The sequence below is a fragment of the Macrobrachium nipponense genome, chromosome 31 (assembly GCF_015104395.2).
Source record: "Macrobrachium nipponense isolate FS-2020 chromosome 31, ASM1510439v2, whole genome shotgun sequence".
NCBI lineage: Eukaryota > Metazoa > Arthropoda > Malacostraca > Decapoda > Palaemonidae > Macrobrachium > Macrobrachium nipponense.
In genome coordinates, this window is record NC_061093.1 from 22,568,042 (window position 1) to 22,585,825 (window position 17,784).

The 17,784-nt window shown below is 42.3% G+C and overlaps 1 pseudogene; it reads right to left on the reverse strand.

Annotated features, from left to right (window-relative positions):
• The window catches only part of LOC135206785 (uncharacterized), a 60,686-nt pseudogene that overhangs the window by 16,126 nt on the left and 26,776 nt on the right, over positions 1–17,784 (reverse strand).

Below are 17,784 nucleotides of genomic sequence, written 5' to 3' on the forward strand. Positions count from 1 at the left end.
GGGAAAGGATAATGTTATAGCTGATAGCCTCTCTAGAGATTTTTCGGAATGAGTAGCCTGATGGCCGTTTTCTGTGTTTGCACAGTCGGATAGTGAATGGGGAAGTGTGCCTGTTTAACGGAGTTAAAGCTTTATGCAGAATTGTTCCCCCTGCTGTTTGAGTCTTGTTTCTTCAAGAAAAAAAAATAAAATCAGTTTAGGGATTTAATTTTTTTTTCCTTTGGGGGAACGTGTCATGGTAATCGCTTCTTAGCAAAGAATTATTATATATTAAAGGAAAGGAAAATGTATCTTCTTATTCGAGTACGGTCTGCCGCACAAGGGAGGCATGTCCGAACGTTGGTTGGATGCGTCTGTTCTCATGATTGTTCGAGAATACTCAGGTGTGTTATGGAACTCGGCACACGGCATCGCGTCGCTAGAAACGCTGCGTATTATGATGTAACTTTTTGTCTGGATCCTTCTAAAAAGTTGTCAGGAGAAAATGACATTCGTTGGTCAAGCTTCCGCCGTATATGTGTATGACTGAGGAAGTAGAAAAATCAGATCATCAAGAGAGAGATAGAGACGAAGGATAAAAGAGGAAGAGGACGCACGAGAGTGTGTGAACGGAAACAAGTTAAGGCCGCAGTCAGAGAGAGAGATAGAGATATCTCGACGCTGAGCAACCCCTTTCAGAGAAGAAACGTACTACAAGTGGTTTTGAGGAGCAACCCGCCCTTCGAGTATCAAGACTAGACATTTCTTTCTGCAGTACAGAGTCAAGAAGCCGTCTGAAGTTTCTGCTGTCTCCTTTTGTGAAGCCGTCGATTTGAGCACTGATTTTGACAGCTGCAAACCTGGCAGCAAGTATTTCATGACGGCACTATTTCCCCATTTTACGTATTGTCAGATCTAACTTTGTTATGTAAATAGGAGAAACCATTCTGCATTTATCTTTGTTAATAATTTGTAAATAAACTTCTGTTCTGTTTGAGTTTCTTTCTATATTCGTATCCCGAGTTTCAACTGTTGGTTTATTGAATCCTTTTTGTTTATTACAATAAAGAACCAAAGCGTAACAGGGACCCTCACAAATACTCATTAAATAACTCGTATAACTCCCAAGAATTTTACATTTTGATAAATAATCTGTTCTCTACAAGAAGATTGATAGAATCATAAAAAAGGTATAAGCTGTTTGTACATGTAAAATATCAACTTTACTTTGACATTTAAACTGCTCAAACTAAATTTCAGTAAATGACATATAACATAAACTACATAGACAAAACAACAGCCCAGTAAATAATACTTACAAGTTTACTTCTTTTTTTCTTGATGGAGAACTTTTGTCACCATTTGGTGATGACTCTCTGGGTGACCATGGTTCATTTTTAGCCATGGAAAGATCCATTCCAGAAACCTGGGATTCCTCTTGTGTCTCCTGACTATTTGTTTCTTGACAGGGTAATAAGCGCACACGAGATGATGGAGGTGGTTCTTCTGAGGGAGTTACAGATCCCTCACTGTGTGAACGAGACGATTCTTTAGAACGGGTCTCTGCCATGTTATTTCCTGAAAATCTCATCCAAGAGGTTTCTAATTCTGAGGATCTACTCTGGGAGTCCCGGTACACTTGTTCCTCTGGTGTATGAGTCCTGACTGTTCATCTGATGATCTTGAATGTCCCACATTATTATTATCTCCGGGGTGATTGTGGGATGGGGTGGTTGTACTGCTGCTAGTAGTACTATTTGAAGAAGGTGGTGCCATGAATTTTTTTATAGAATTATTAGATCTTATTTGAGACAGTCCCTTCACTTCGAGCATATCAGCAACTTCTAGAACAGCTTCCATCAGACTCTGATGTACCTAAAAGTATTAAAAAATGGTGGTTAGGGGTATGTATTTCCATATTTTCAGCATTCAAAAATAATATAATAGTAAAAAAATTAAGTAAGACACTTAGTAGGACTTAAATAGGTCAAATATACATATACTATGCTTTTAAAACCAAAAAATTTTTCACAAACTCACTGACCTAAAGTTTCTAAATTCACATGTACTCTGTCAGACTAAAGAAGGTATTCCCTACATGTAAATGCCTTCAATATCCAAAACACTGTCACTAACAATAACTTCACTTTTAGCATAAACTGGTGAGGTACCAAGACTCACTGCCAGCACCAAGCATATATGCCCTCAAATGTGGAGTGTAGCTTATGTTTGCTAGAATTAATATAAAATGACAAATTTTTAATCATTTTATATTATTCATAGCTAACAAACCAACCTGAAGTCTTAACAATAGGATAATCTTCTAGCACCACATGGAAACCAGTTGAAAAAAAATAAAGATTGTAAAGCAAGGAATCTGTTGCATCTGGCAACTCATGCATATACAAGGTGGAAGCTGGTCACTGACCGGTCTTGGAACCTTGTGACGCTTCAGTCTTTCTCCCAACCCAGGATATGAGAGGGGTGGCTAGAGGTGGCCAGTTAACGTTAAGACCTCAGGTTTGTTAGCTATGGCAAAATAAAAATTGATTAAAAATTTGTCATTTATTCATGCGAGGAACAAACCTTCCGTCTTAACAACAGGATAAGACTTACATTTGGAGGGAGGTACAAGTACCCTGAACCAGCTGGGGTTCAGCCCACTTGACCACCCTTCCTAGAAGATGGGATTCTAAAAAAGGGATTTGGAAAAGGCTAATTGGAGGGGTTGCTGTGGTAGTGTTTAACACTCGCCCCAGTTTTTTATACCGACACCTTTTATTTAGGTGAGCGAGTCAGAGACTTCTGACATGTCCAATTTAGCAGTTCTCTGGTATTATAGCAACATTTTACTAGAAATAGTGCTAAAGAGGACACATTTCACGGAGCGACACGGCTGAGCCCAGAAAAGGGGGTCTAAGCCCGTGAGAGAATAGATAAACGAGTATCTAAAATCTCAGCCTGCTGGAATTAAACATAAAGAGACATGTCCAGATTATTGCATTCTTGGAAAGTAAAGAGAACTCTGTCTGTTAAAGCAACAAACCATGTAGACCACAGGGGTTGTTACCACTCCTCCCTCCCCTTGCCAAAGAAAGGAGTAAATGCTACTGAGAAGCAAATTTGTCTATTGTATAGGAACAAACCAAATAACTGCAACCAGTATGGCTGCCACACCCACCTGTATCTGACCAGTTCCAGTGTATGACATGTCTATTCTTCAACCCGCCCGTAGGAAGAAGAAAGGAAAAAGAAAAAGAAAAAGAAAGATGGAGACCAGCCAACTCAATCATTCTCTCTTCTGCACAACCATCTTAGGTTAAATACAAACCTGTCCTGCCAGAAGCACTGGATGAGCTACAACAACTTGTTGGGCAGCCTCTCTGAGTGCTGAAAATGTGCTGTCAAAGTCTCAAAAGTCTGAGCATGGCACGGAAACATCTCCTTTTGAAGAGTTCCTGAGTGACAGTCTCAATGCTAAAACAAATGACCGTGCCTTCAAGCAGATCAAAGCAGCAACAGCATGGGATGAGTTATCAATAAACACAACTTAACAAAAAAATTACCTAGTCATGTTGAAGTGGCCTGACAATCCAACTGTTGGTATCAAAAGAGAACACGTTGAATAAAGTGGTTGAGTGCCAAGGAGGCAGGGTGACTAATGGCAGTAGTCCTTGTCTCTTTACAGAGGCCATTTAAGGCCACATCTCCCTTTTGGTGTTGCCTCTGTTGATCGATCATGTCTACTCTGCCAGTCCTTAAAAGGAATAACTTGCCAGTGAACTTAGCTGTAGTTGAAGATGAACTATCAAAACACTTATGGGGCTGTTCAGCCAATCAACTGCAGAGAATCTGACGCAACTTAAAAACGTATAATTGATGGGATTGGAAAATAAAAACAAGACAAAAAGCAGTTAATAGTATCCAAGAAGAACTTTGAACCTTGCTCTCATCAAGATGGACATGGAAAATGAGGTTCGTCTACTCTGAACCAAAGGTCTAAAGGTTACATATGGGATGCTGCCAACCAACCAGCAGGCATTATTTTAATTGTTAAATAGATAAGGAATGTATAAGGAACAAGACAACCACAAAACAAGAAAATGCAAATACAGTGGTACCCCAGGATACGAAATTAATCCGTTCCGAGGAGGCCTTTGTAACCTGAGTTTTTCGTATCTTGAACAGCATTTTACATGTAAATTGCCTAATTCGTTCCAAGCCCTACAAAACACCCCAGTAAATTTTATAATAAAGCGAAATTGACCAATAAACAATGAAATACAACAATTTGGACCATTCAATACCTAATTAAACTATATATAACTACTAATATGTACTACATACCTGTAAATAAAGTGTATTAGTGTACATGGTATACAAGAAATACTGTAATGTACATACGTATGTATGTAGTAAAAATGGGAAACCTTACCTTTCAAGTGAGGCGATCTCCGAAAGTGGCGACAGAGGAGGAGGACAGATGGCAGAAAACTTGAACACTTAACTTTACGAAACACATTAAAAAATGTCAGGAAACATTAACACTAAACTTTACGAAACACACTAACAAATGGCACAAAACGTTAACACTTAACTTTACAAAAATCTTAAAATTAAATTTCTTTTTTTTTTTTTTTTTTTTTTACTTCTGTATTACTTTACATTTTTTACAAAATTTCAATTTCTTCACCACCAAATGGATGCCAGTCCATTTATGGAATTTATAAAACCACCCCCGAGAAGCCTTGAAGTCTGGGGTTGCCGTCGATGTCCCTTCTCCTCTGTCGTCTTCAGCCTGGGCAATCAAATCGCCGAAAACAGCGCTGGCCTTCTGGCAGATTGCCGTCTCGGTTATCGTATCGCCAGCGATTTCTTTGTCCTCAATCCATAAATGAAGCAGCCTCTCCATCTCATCATGCACATGCCTCCTCTTGTTGGACAAAATAGTCACGCCCTTGGAAGGTGTAGCTGCTTTGATGGCTTCCTTCTGCTTAAGGATGGTGCCTATCATCGACGGATTCGGGCGTATTCCTTAGCGATCACGCTCAACCGCATGCCAGCTTCATACTTCTTGATAATCTCCATTTTTGTCTCCATAGAAAGCATCCTCTTCTTTCCTTGAACTTCAGCAACTTTCTTGGGATCCATGACTATACTGTACGTATTTAAGTTATGTAGCATACTAACTAAGTTCTCACACAACACGATAAAGTAGTACAACGAAATCACTAACACGAATTTACGTTAACAAACGAAATCGTATATGTGAATGAACGAATTCCCCGTGCATACGATAACGCTGGTGTGAAGCAGTGGCCGAAGAAGAACGCCCTTTACGTAGAGCACAATGGGAGAGATGCTGACCAATGGGAGAGATGCTGACCAATGGGAGAGCAGGATCTTATGGCGGTGACTAGCATCAGGAACCAATGGGAGAGTGGAGGATGGTGGCGAGTCTACTCAGTTGGCGGTGCGCGAGTTTTAAAATTGTTCTCGACGGTCCAGGCGAATCTCGGGACTTTACAGCAACCACCTTTCGTAACCTAAATTATTTTCATATGTAGAGCCAAAAAAATCTTCGTATTTGCTTTCGTAACTTGAATTTTTCATAAGCTGGGACTTTCGTAGTCGAGGTACCACTGTAATGGGTTCGTGATCAAAACATAATTAACTACAACACTAGTGAGAGGTCTGACAGAGATTATCTAATGTAAATTTTAAAAATTGGATTTACTAAAGAATGTTATTTGATATCCATACAAGAAACATTTATGTTATGCATTACCTGAGTACTTCCTTGATACATGTAGTCTAGGAGACAAGTCATTTCTCTAAAATTTGCTCCTCGTAACACGACCATTGGATGCTGATCGGGAGTAATGTCAGAGAAAACACGTTGAAAATAAGCAGAGGTGGATGCTAATATGGCCTGGTGGGCTTTCATGACAAACCCATCATCAGATACCAATGTAACATCACAAAACTGTTCTTCAAATCTCTGCAATGTAAGTACCTGAAATGCAAAAAAATAACATTAATAAGCTAATAAATACTAATACAATTAAATACATAACAGCAATATATCTTACAAAATCAATGCCTTAATGAAGGTCTAAACAAGTATCATAACAGCTGAACTAAAACAACTGGTACATAAAAGTATTATTTAAAGTGGCCTTCCTAAGTAATACCTGAAAATATCTATGAATCTTGTCTTACTTTTTTTTAACAACAGTAAAATCTTTGGTTAAAGTCAATGACTTCAAATATGTATAACAAGGATAAATTTTCTACAATATTGATAGCAAAAAACACCAAAACCACAAATTGATAAGGATTTACACAAAAAGAGAATAGAAGGAGGAGCAATATTATGACAAACTTCCCAAACACCTGAAAACTTAAGTAATTCCAATCTATAAATCCCTTTTAAATATGCCTTTCTTCAGTCTTATCGGGCATACTGCTACATGCAATTTTCTATCAACCACTTGGGTTTAAGGCATTTTTAAATGCATGCAATAACTGTCATCGTTTTATATTATTTGACAATTACATCATTATTTTCCCGGTTAGGTTCCTAACTGAGCAAGAATTCAAAAGAGGACCAGATAACCATTTCAGGACTATGTCCAGATTCCAGGAAATTTGCTGCGTTTCCTTACGTTTTGATGTATTGAAAGACTTAATGGGCCCAGCTAGCTAATCCCATTTTTTTAGGACAGTACTTTGACATTCATACACTTAAGGTGACTTGGGACACCTCCAAACCGCATATGATTTTTGCATATGATTTTTGCTCTTGACCTTCTGTTTTGTGACGCCAGGGCGATTTATCCCGAAAATAACCAATTTTCAAGTTCTATCTCTTCCCTTGATACTTAATATTAGACCTGGGATTATACTACCATATATAGACCTGATGTAGACCTCCAATCAAATGAAGAGTTTTTTTTCTAAAAGTCATTTTTTTGCTAGATATGAATTTTTTCATTATGGTAAAAAAATAAATCCTAAAAATCAGGGAAAAAATGCAGGAAAAAAACTGCAAAAAAGGGGCTTCATTTAATTGTTTTATAATGTCTTTCTAAGATATAGACTACCAAATTTCAAAGCCATAGCTTTAAAACTAAGGGAGAAGATAGAAATTTAAGGTCAATAAGTATAGATTTGAGATACAGGCATTCTAAGTTTTCATTGTATTTTTACAAAGACAATGTTAACCCTCTTACGCCGATTGGACGTATGAAACGTCGAGTCAAAATGTCTCCCGTATGCCTATTGGACGTATCATACGTCGGCTCAAAAAAGTTTTTTTTTAAATTCGCGGAAAAATACTTAAAGGCCTACCAGCCGAAAACTTTTGAATCACGCGCCTTGGGGGTATGCTGGGAGTTCACGGATCAAGGCGTTGTTTTGTTTACAATCGCTGCACAGGCGCGCAAGCGCGAATTTCTTTCTTATCACACTAAAAAGTATCAGTGACACATCTCAAAATTATTTCGTCAATTTGACATAATTTTTGCACCATTTTAAATTATCCTTTACATGAAGTATTATATATGAAATGTGCACAATTTCATTTAAAATACAACAAAAAAATACTCATGATTGTAGCTTTTATCAGTTTCGAAATATTTTCATATAAATAACGTTAATTGCAAAAATTTCAACTTTCGGTCAACTTTGACTCTACCGAAATGGTCGAAAACACAATTGTAAGCTAAAACTCTTATATTCTAGTAATATTCAATCATTTACCTTCATTTTGCAACGACTTGGAAGTCTCTAGCACAATATTTCGATTTATGGTGAATTTATGAAAAAAAAAAAAACATTTTCCTTACGTCCGCGCGGTAAACTCTTCCAAAAAAAATCTAATTTTTTTGTGCGATTGTCGAAATGTTTGCACCATTTAAAATTAGCCGTTACATAAAGTTTTATATACGAAAATGTGCGCAATTTCATGTAGAATACAACTAAAAATGATTGAAGGTTGTAGCTTTTCTCTTTTTTCGAAATATTTGCATATAAACCACGATAAATAGAAAAAGAACCACGTTCGGTCAAATTTGACTCTACCGAAATAGTTGAAAACGCAATTGTAAGCTAAGACTCTTACGGCCTAGTAATATTCCGTCATTTTTCTTCATTTTGAAACAAATTTGAAGTCTCTAGAACAATATTGTGATTTATGGTGAATTTTTGAAAAATATATTTACCTTCTTCACTCCGCGCGCCGATTCCGGCGGCCGCAAGTCTCCGAATACGTACATCGCATTATCCTAATATTTGCTCCTTTTCATATTAGCTGTTTTATAGAGTTTCATATATCAAAATGTGCGCAAATTCATGAAGAATACAATAAAAAATAATTGAAGGTTGTAGCTTTTTCCATCTCCGAAATATGTGCATATAAAAAAAAATATATATAAAAATTTCGACATTCGGTCAAATTTAACTCGTCCGAAATGGTCGAAATCTGCAATTCTAATCTAAAACTCTTACAGTATCGTAATATTCAATCATTTGTCTTAATTTTGAAACAAATTGGAAGTCTAGAATAATATTTAGAATTACGGTGAATTTTTTGAAAATAACATTTTTTTACGTCCGCGGGTTACGAATTCGTACATCATTTTGTGATAATATTTTCCGGTGTTGCTTTTATTGTTTTACTATGTATTATATATCAAAATGATTGCAATTTAGTGTACAATACAACGAAAAAAAAGTAACTCGTTAGCTTTGACCGTTTTTGCACAGCGTGATTTGAATACAATTATCTATGATTTTTTTTTTTTTTGGTACCATATATCGCATTATTTACATATGATAATGATATTATTTTTAATTTCTGATGATTGCATACTAAACTTCAGGCAATGACAAAAAGTGAGCCAAAAATAAACTCTTAATCTTCAAAACTAAGCGCGCTGTGATTTTTTGAAAAAAAATAACTGATGGGTCACAGGTAGCCGTGGGCATTCTGGGTATACATGCCCGTGACCTGTATAGATGCCATTAGTCCCTGGATCTCACAAGTGTAATTTTAATTCTTCCGGTTTCCAGCTTGGCGCTAGTAAATCCTAATGTTAAGACCAAAGGTTTGTTTCGTGTATGAACAATTATTTTTTCCGCTTCCGCGCTCACTCCAAACCGGCGCCGGCATACAGGAGAGGTTTTGATTTTTAGGGCTTTGGCGTAAGAGGTTAATATATCATGATTATTATGACTTTTATTCCTTTTTGGGTATTAATAAACCAAAATAAGTAATTTATCATAATTTAAACATAAATGAAGATCCTTTGCTCATAGATTGTAGCCTGGGACACTGCATCAGGCGAGATGAGGACTCCTTCCTACACAACACTCTCTGTCTCCTTCGCTAACTCAGCTTATTAGAGTGAATTTTCTTCTTCTGTATGTTAGCAAGACATTTTCTTTATCTTTTCCTCTTTGGCATGATGAAATTCTTGCCAAAACCAAGAAAAACAGATGTAAAAAAACCAAATGTCAGAGGTGAAACGTGAATGTATACTCTCTTTTTACAAAGATATTATTAATAAATCATGATTTTATGAAACTTATATTCCTTCTTGAGTATTAATCAACCAAAACTATATTACTTATCACAAATGAAGATCCCTTTGCTCAAAGACCGTAGCCTGGGGCATTCCTTCCTATGCAGTCCTCTCCCTCTCTCTCTCTCTCTCTCTCTCTCTGCTCTCTCTCTCTCTCTCTCTCTCTCTCTCTCCTCCTCTTCTCTCTCTCTCTCTCTCTCTCTCTCTCTCTCTCTCTCTCCACTAACTACACTAATATCGCCGATATTATGATCTGAACTCTTATAAGAGAAAATTTTCTTCTTCTGTATGTTTGCGAGATGTTTTGCTTGTCTTTTCCTCTTTGGCATGAGGAAATTCTTGCCGAAACAAATAAAAACAGATGTAAAAGCGAGCGAATGTCAGAGGTGAAACTCGCACGTCTACCCTCTATCATGTTTCTGCTCGCACTGAAAGGTGATATTTTGCTAACTTCCCGTCTTGCGACTCATGGAATCTCTACAGATGCCATTGCTCACAATTTGTTTGACATTAATTATAAAAATTTACTATAACAGAAGAAATATTGCATTTTCTTGTACAAATCAATGTTTTTGGCTTATTGAGTTATTTTACTAACTACACTGTAACTAAGAAGTAAGAGGAATTTTGACAAAATATTTCATATACGCATTCTCCATGGCCATTTGAAGCACCATGAATTTTATCATGACTTTCCATTTTTTGCCCTAATACCCCCATACATAGGGGGGTACCGGCCAGCCCCCTTAATCAGGTCTGTTAAGTCTTGGTTAGCAGACAAGTCTAAACCTCTATGTCGGAATACAGAACCTAACATGGCTCTGTATCCTTTAATAGTAGAGGAAGATAGTCCTCTTGATTTCCTCAGATATAAAAGAATATCAGCAATCTTCACTACTTTATTTCTTCTGCACGATAATCTGAAAATGGCCCATTCATTTTGGTGTTAGATGATAACTGGTGACCCACACTTAAAAGAGATCGCTTCTGCAGCCGACTTTTGAAAAGCCTCTTGCTCTGAGGAGTCAGATGACAGTTTGAACGCTGTCAGAGCCTGAGTAGATACCTCATATATGTGGTTGTTTGAGTAGTTTTCTTCTTTGTGGGAGTAACCTAGGAAAAACCTGCTAACAGACTGCTGAAGTCTGGGAATCATGGGAACCATTCTCTGAGTGGCAGAATGGTGCAATGAGGATCACCAAGACATTTCTGTGAGTCTGGAACTTCTTGAGTACTTCCCTCATCATACCCAAGGGAGGAAACGCGTAGTTTCTTGTCGGACCAGTCCAGGAGCACTGCATCCACTGACCATACCGCTGGATCCAGGACTGGAAGGCAACAAAGAGGGAGCCAATGATTCTTTGCAGTAGCAAAGAGATCCATCATTGGTCCTCCCCACAACTTCCAGAGGTCCAGGCAGACCGCTGGATACAAGGTACAACTAAGTAGGGATGACTTCATTGGAATGACTAAGCTGGTCTGCAAAGACATTCAATCTCCCTTGAACAAATGTCATTACCAAACTCGTCTGGTTCTTCTTGGTCCACAGGAGATCTCTCGCTGCCTCGCAGAGAGGAGTGGATTCCCCCTTGTTTGGAAATGTACGTGAGGGCTGTCATGTTGTCCGAGTGAATGGCTACTGTTCTGCTTTGGACTTTCCCTTCAAACGCTTGAAGCCCCAGGGATGTGGCTTTCAATTCCTTTAGATTGATGTGCCAGGCCTTCCGTTGCTCTATCCACAATCTGGAGACTTCTCTGCTCCCTATCACCGCTCCCCAGCGTAAACATTGGATGCATCTACATAGAAATTGAGGTCTGGGTCTGATCTCCAGCATAGGAGACATTCTTTGATTTCCTGCGGTATCAGGAATACCAAGTTTTCCAAAAACTCCCTCCTGCTCTATTTTGCCCATAGAAAAAACTGGTAGATTCTTAAGTGCAACCTGCCTATAGGCAAGACTCCACTCTTTTGGGGGATGGAAAATCCTGGAAAAGAAACGAGTCCAAAGTCATTCCCAAATAAAACTACCCATTGGGATGGTACTAGTTGAGACTTTTGACAATTGATCAGGACACCTAACTCATGAGCCAGTGTTAAGGTCTTCAGAAGGTCTCCCATGCAGCATTACTCTGACTTCAAGCAAAGGAGCCAATCATTGAGATATAAGGCACACCTGTGGCACTGTGGAGAGGCCAAAACACTGGGCCCGAAACTGAAAAACTTGACCCTTGAAGACAAATCGGAGATATTTCCTCAACTCAGGGTAAATGGGGACATGGAAATATGCATCTTGCATATTGATTGAGACCATCCAGTCCCCTTGATGGATGGCAGCAAGAATCAACCAATTTGTCTCCATTTTGAATTTTGTCTTGCTGACAAAGACACTCGGAGCACTTACATCCAGCACTGGCCTCCACCCTCCTGATGCCTTTGGAACCACAAATAGGTGGTTGTAAAAGCCTTTGGACTGAAGGTCCTCTACTAGTTCTATTGCCTCTTTCAGGAGAAGAGTAGACACCTCTACAGCCAAAGCAGAATACTTCTCTGAGCCGTGATAGTACGCAATCACACGATGGGACTCTTGACTAATGAGGGGCTCAAAGAGAAAAGGAATAGAGTAACCTGTCCTTAAGACCTCTATCACCACAGTTCTGCTCCTCTTCTGCTCCATTCCTGCCAGAAACGCTAAGTCTAGCACCTACTGCTGCATGAATCTGATCTACCTCACTTCTTAGGGGTGGGAGTGGAAGACGACTTCTTGATAGTTTTTGGTGTGAAGCGCCCATTTCCTCTCTTGGAAGAGGGTCTAGACTTACCGCCATGAAAGGGCAAACATTGCAGTGGAGAAGAGGACTTGCTGAACTGCGTCATATCCCTTGAACGTTTGATGACTGGGGCAAGCAAATCCTGAGTCAATTTCTTTTGTAAGTCGGAAGCAATTCCACTAACATCTTGTGGGAACATAAAATCCCATGCAAAAGGAGAAAAAAGAAGAGCCAACTCTTGTGTCTGAATGACTCCTTTTGTGGTGGTAAAAGAGCACCATAACTTGTGCTTCTTAAGCAAGCACATAGAGAAAATGGAAGCAAGCTCTCGTGAATTATCTCTGATACCTCTATTGAGAAAAGAGGACTGCAAGAAGATTGGAGGAAGTGTCTGAGGGCATTAAAAATGCCTCCCGAATCTTTTTACCAAGGGCACCTACAGCTCAATCCACAAAGCTTACTACTTCAAATAAATTGAAAGGTTTACGAAGAAGATGGTCCATTTCGGCAAAAGAGACCATAGTTTTCGCTGCAGCGAAGCTGCTCCCCTAGAAGAGTCGATAAGTCCAGAAAAATCTCCTTGTGCCGAGGCAGAACCGCCCAAGGAAGGAGATTCGCTAGTGTCATAATACAAGTGTTACTCCTAGTGAGACGGGAAGGTGGAAAAGAGAAAACAGCTTTCCCTTGCACTCTCTTAGCAGACAACCAGCTTTTAACTTCATTCAGACTTCTTGGCCGAAATTGAAAGTACCATAGAAGTGATCTTCAAAGCTTCCAAAGGAGCAGAGCCCAACTGGAATGAAGACCCAGGTGATGTTGGGATAGCTGCTATGAAAAAACCAGGATAACTTTTAAGGAAAAACCTCAAAAGTTAACCATAAGCCCTTGGGGGTTTAGAATCCTCTGTAACAGAATCCCTTTCTTCCTCAGAAGAAACAGGAGACAGGTGAGGATCTACTTCTCCAGTAGGAGGCAGAGCTCAACTAGTCAAAGGGTAAAGAGGAACTGGTTCTATACTTTGCATCTCAATATGAGCAAGAACAGGAACAGGTGCCGAGGGGAGCTCGGGAGTCAAGGAAAGTTCTGTGCCAAAGGGCACTCTGGCGCCAGTGGAAGCTGAGATGCCAAAGGGCGTTCAGGTGCTACAGTGCACTCAGAAGGCAACAGGAGCTTGACAGAAGCTGATAGCTCAAAAACAGAAGGGAGCTGATCCACACATGGGCAATCCTGTACCAATGGGCGCCTCCCATGCCGAAAGGAGTTTATGAGCCAATGGGCGCTCCTGCACAAGAAGAGAATCCTGCACCAAAGGGAGCTCAGCAGAGTTCAGGCACTGATGGGCACTGCTACAAAGAAGGGAGCTAATGCGTCAATGGGCGCTCAACAGAATGAGAGTTCTGGTGCCAATGGGCGCTTCTGCGATAAAGGGACTTCTTGCACCATGGATGTTCTAGCGCCAAAGCAGAACCCGAAAATACTGCACACTCAGACACAGAAACACGTCTGTCCAAAAACCGTTCACTCGGAAAGATGATCCATCTCTGTACCTGAAAACATAACTTTGGCTGCATTAAGAGCAGACCTATGAGCTGAATCAATCAACTCAGAGTTCCCCTGGAGGAGGCAGTCGCTCCCAAAGAAGGGACTTCTCCAGTAGAATAAGACTGATATCTCCATCTAGAAAGGTGAGATGGGGGAATGCAAAAGGAACACATTCCTTGAAGCCTTTTCTCCGAAGGCCAGTTGTCTATTTCCTCTAAACGGATTAGAAGCTGACGAGCAAAGTACCGTATTAGGTTACTTAGAAAATAGTCCCGAATGGGATTGTCCATGATGGTAAAAGTCGATTGCAGCTTCAACAGGCCTCCAAGAGAGAAGAAACCTGGATAAGCCTCTAGAAAGAAAGTTAGAGGGGCTGCCGCATAAGCCATGTGTGGTTTATCTTGCGCTGCTTCTTCATTGACAGTAGAAGGGTGCTTCGTCTTAAGTCTCCAGCGTCGTTTTCTGTGAGGGAGGTTTCTTCAATAAGGCCATGATACTCTCCAGTTGACGCTTTATCGGTACCAATGAAGGGTCCACTTCCTCCTCCATCCCAAAAAGGTACCTGAAAATGAAAAGGAATTGAATTAGTCTCTTTAATAGATCACACAGGTGTGGGGTGGCCTGGATGCTTTGGGGCATGAGGGCACTCCCGTGAGTAGCGAGAAATTGGTGCCAATGGGCACTCAGGCGCTTCTGGGTGCCTCGATACCAACATCTGTCGTTTGGGTGCCAAATATTGACAGTCCTGAGCTTCCTGATCCAAAGACAGCCTTTCAGGACTGTCCCAAAAATGACAATTTGTCCAAAATTGCATTTTTCCTAACTATACAAACCTGAGGTCCTTTTACAATAGGAAGGTACTAGCGGCAGCTGGATAGGTCGTAAGCTTTCGAACAAGGGGTTCGGTAGTTAACTGCTTGTTCCGACAGGCGCGCGCGCGCGCGACTGGGAGGTAAACAAATCACTTTTGCTTTTGGCCCAAGCAAAAACTGCAGAGTGAGGGGTGGCATGAGGTGGGGCTATGTGTAAAAGGACCTCAGGTTTGTATAGTTAGGAAAAATGCAATTTGGACAAATTGTCATTTGTTCCGACACGGCATACAAACCTTCGGTCCTCTACAATAGGAAGACTCACTTCTTGGTGGGTGGAATCTGAGTCTTTTGTGAACAGACTGGTGTTCGCCCAACCTTGGAAGCCTCCCTGGTCATAAGAGCGAGGGAGGGATCCAAGCCTCTGTCCGATTGATCGGGGTGTGCACCGCAGGATCAATGGTCAGACCTCTGGACCGAGTACTAAGAGAGAGAGGCAAGCGTATCTCTTCGTACCAGCAATGTAAGAACTTGTTCCTGTACAGGAGCAAAGATAAAGTCATGGTTTTGACTCTTGTAGGCATCCACTTCCCCCCCTTGTAGAAGGAAGTGGTGGATATTCTGCTCCTATCCCTAGTGAAAGGGATAGGATGGGGCTCTGTCATATAGCTCACCGGCATCTCGTCCTTATCCAGCAGGGTGATGACCGTATCCCTCTACCCACAGGTAGAGGGTAGAAAAAGATAGAAAGAGAAGCCAGTCACTTCTCATTACTATCTATTCATACAGTCACACCAGGACTCGATGCTGTTCAGCCTGCTAGGGTCTGGGTTAGCTAGACGACGTGTTGAGCAGCCACCACGGGTCCTAAGGAAACCGATCCAAGGACCTGTGGGCAATATCCAAAAGGTATAAGGAAGGTGCCGGTGTCTGGTTGTACCAGACCCTGCCTTCCATACTGCGCCACGGAGAAGTTCTTACGAAACGCCAACGATGGGGCCAATACTGGGGGGGACTTGACTTCGTGAGCTCTCGGGACGGGACGTACGGATGTCGTCACTACCATCAGCCTCATACGCCCTCCTGATGACCTCACGCAGCCAGGACGAAAGAGTGTTCTTTGATACTTCTTTCTTGGTGACCCCGGTGCTAACGAAGAGGCGTCGACACTCAGGCCCGAGGTGTCGAGTTCTCTTCAGATAGCGCCGTAGCGTCCTCCCAGACAAAGCAGCATCTCATCCGCATCATTATCGGCATGAAGTTCCCGTACTCTCTTCGCCGATGCCAGGTCCAGCAAGAAGAGGAGCTTGTGAGTTCCCTGGGTGGGCAAGACCTTTCGAAGCTCCTCCTAAGTAAGGAGATCTCGAACGAGTTCGAGATGTCCAATCCCGTCAGTTTCAGGACGAGCGTCAAGGCGGCTCTGTATCCTTTGACTGTGGGAACTGAGAGGAGCTTCTCTCGGCGAAGAAAAACGAGGAAATCCGCTACCTGCTGAAGAGTGGCTCTGAGAGGAGATAGGCCCCGTCTACGACACCAACCACAGAAGACGGCCGACTTACCCTGGTACACAGCTGCAGAGGACTGACGGACGTTTCCAGCCATCTCTGTTGCTGCGCTACGAAAAAAAGCCTCTCGTTCGCAAGAGATGGTGGATAACAGCCAGCCGTGAAGACGTAGGGACTGGACTGCTCCGGTGGTACCGCTCGACGTGTGGCTGGGCGAGAAGGTTGTGCCAAGGGGGAATCTCTCTCGGTTCTCTTGCGAGAAGAGCCAGCAGGTCCGGATACCAAATGGCCTGTGGCCATTTTGGGTAGCCATCAGGATCATCCTGAGATTCGGGGTGACCAGTGCTCGACTGATCACCTTGCGAATCAGGGTGAAGCGGGGGAAATGGCATAGGGGAAACGAAAAGGGTTGTCCCACGGGTGTTGAAGAGCCTCCTCTGCAGCTGCCCATGGGTCCGGCACGGCCGAGAAGAACACCTGGAGCTTCCTGTTGTGCCGGGTGGCGAACAGATCCTCGACTGGTCGCCCCCACAGGTCGAAGAGCCTTTCCGCCACGTCCTGGTGTAGAGACCATTCGGTACCCTATCCCTTGATCCCGACGGTCCTCTTGGAGCGTGTCTGCTACTACATTCCTTCCCTGGAATGTAGCGTGCCGACAGCTCTATTGAGTGTGCCTCGGCCCACTCGTGCACCTGCCGAGTCAACTGGTACAACGGGAGAGACACTAGGCCCCCCCCTGTTTGTTGACGTAAGCCACCACCGTGGTGTTGTCGCACATCAACACCACTGAGTGTCCCATCAAGCGGTCCCTGTAACTCGTTGGAGAGCGAGGAACGCTGCCTTGAGTTTCAGTACATTGATGTGAAGGTGCTTGTCGTTCTCGTACCACACTCCTGAAGTCAGCAACTCCTCCAGGTGTGCGCCCCATCCCTCGGTCGATGCGTCTGAGAGCAGCTGCATGTCCGGGGGGAGAGTGCGAGAGGCACTCCTCTTAAGAGGTTCCTGTCGTCCAGCCACCAGGCTAGGTCCTGCCTCACCTCCTGTGTCAGTGACAATGGAAAGCTTGGGGGATCCGTTGCCTGTGACCAACTCTCCTTTAGTCTCCCTGAAGAGACCGCAGGTGAAGACGCCCGTTAGGGACTGCCTTCCCGAGTGACGACAGGTGTCCCGATCACGACTTGCCATCGCTGAGCTTCCCGTTCCTGCCGAGACAGGAACTGGTTGGGCTGCCTCCCTGAATTTTGCTAATCCGCGAGTCTGCGGGGAAGACTCGCCCTGCTACCGTGTCGATCAGCATACCCAGGTACTTCATCTTCTGCTTGGGCTCGAGATCGGACTTTTCGAAGTTCACAACGATCCCCACCAGATCGCGACAGAACTCGAGCAGTCGATCCCTGTCCTGTAGCAACTGCGAGCGGGAGCTCGCCAGGACTAACCAATCGTCGAGATACCCCATCAGACGTATCCCGTGCGAATGGGCCCAAGCAGACACCAGAGTGAACACTCGCGTGAACACCTGTGGGGCGGTTGAGAGACCGAAGCAAAGTGGCCTGAACTGGTACACCGTCCCGTCGAGGATGAAGCGGAGGTACT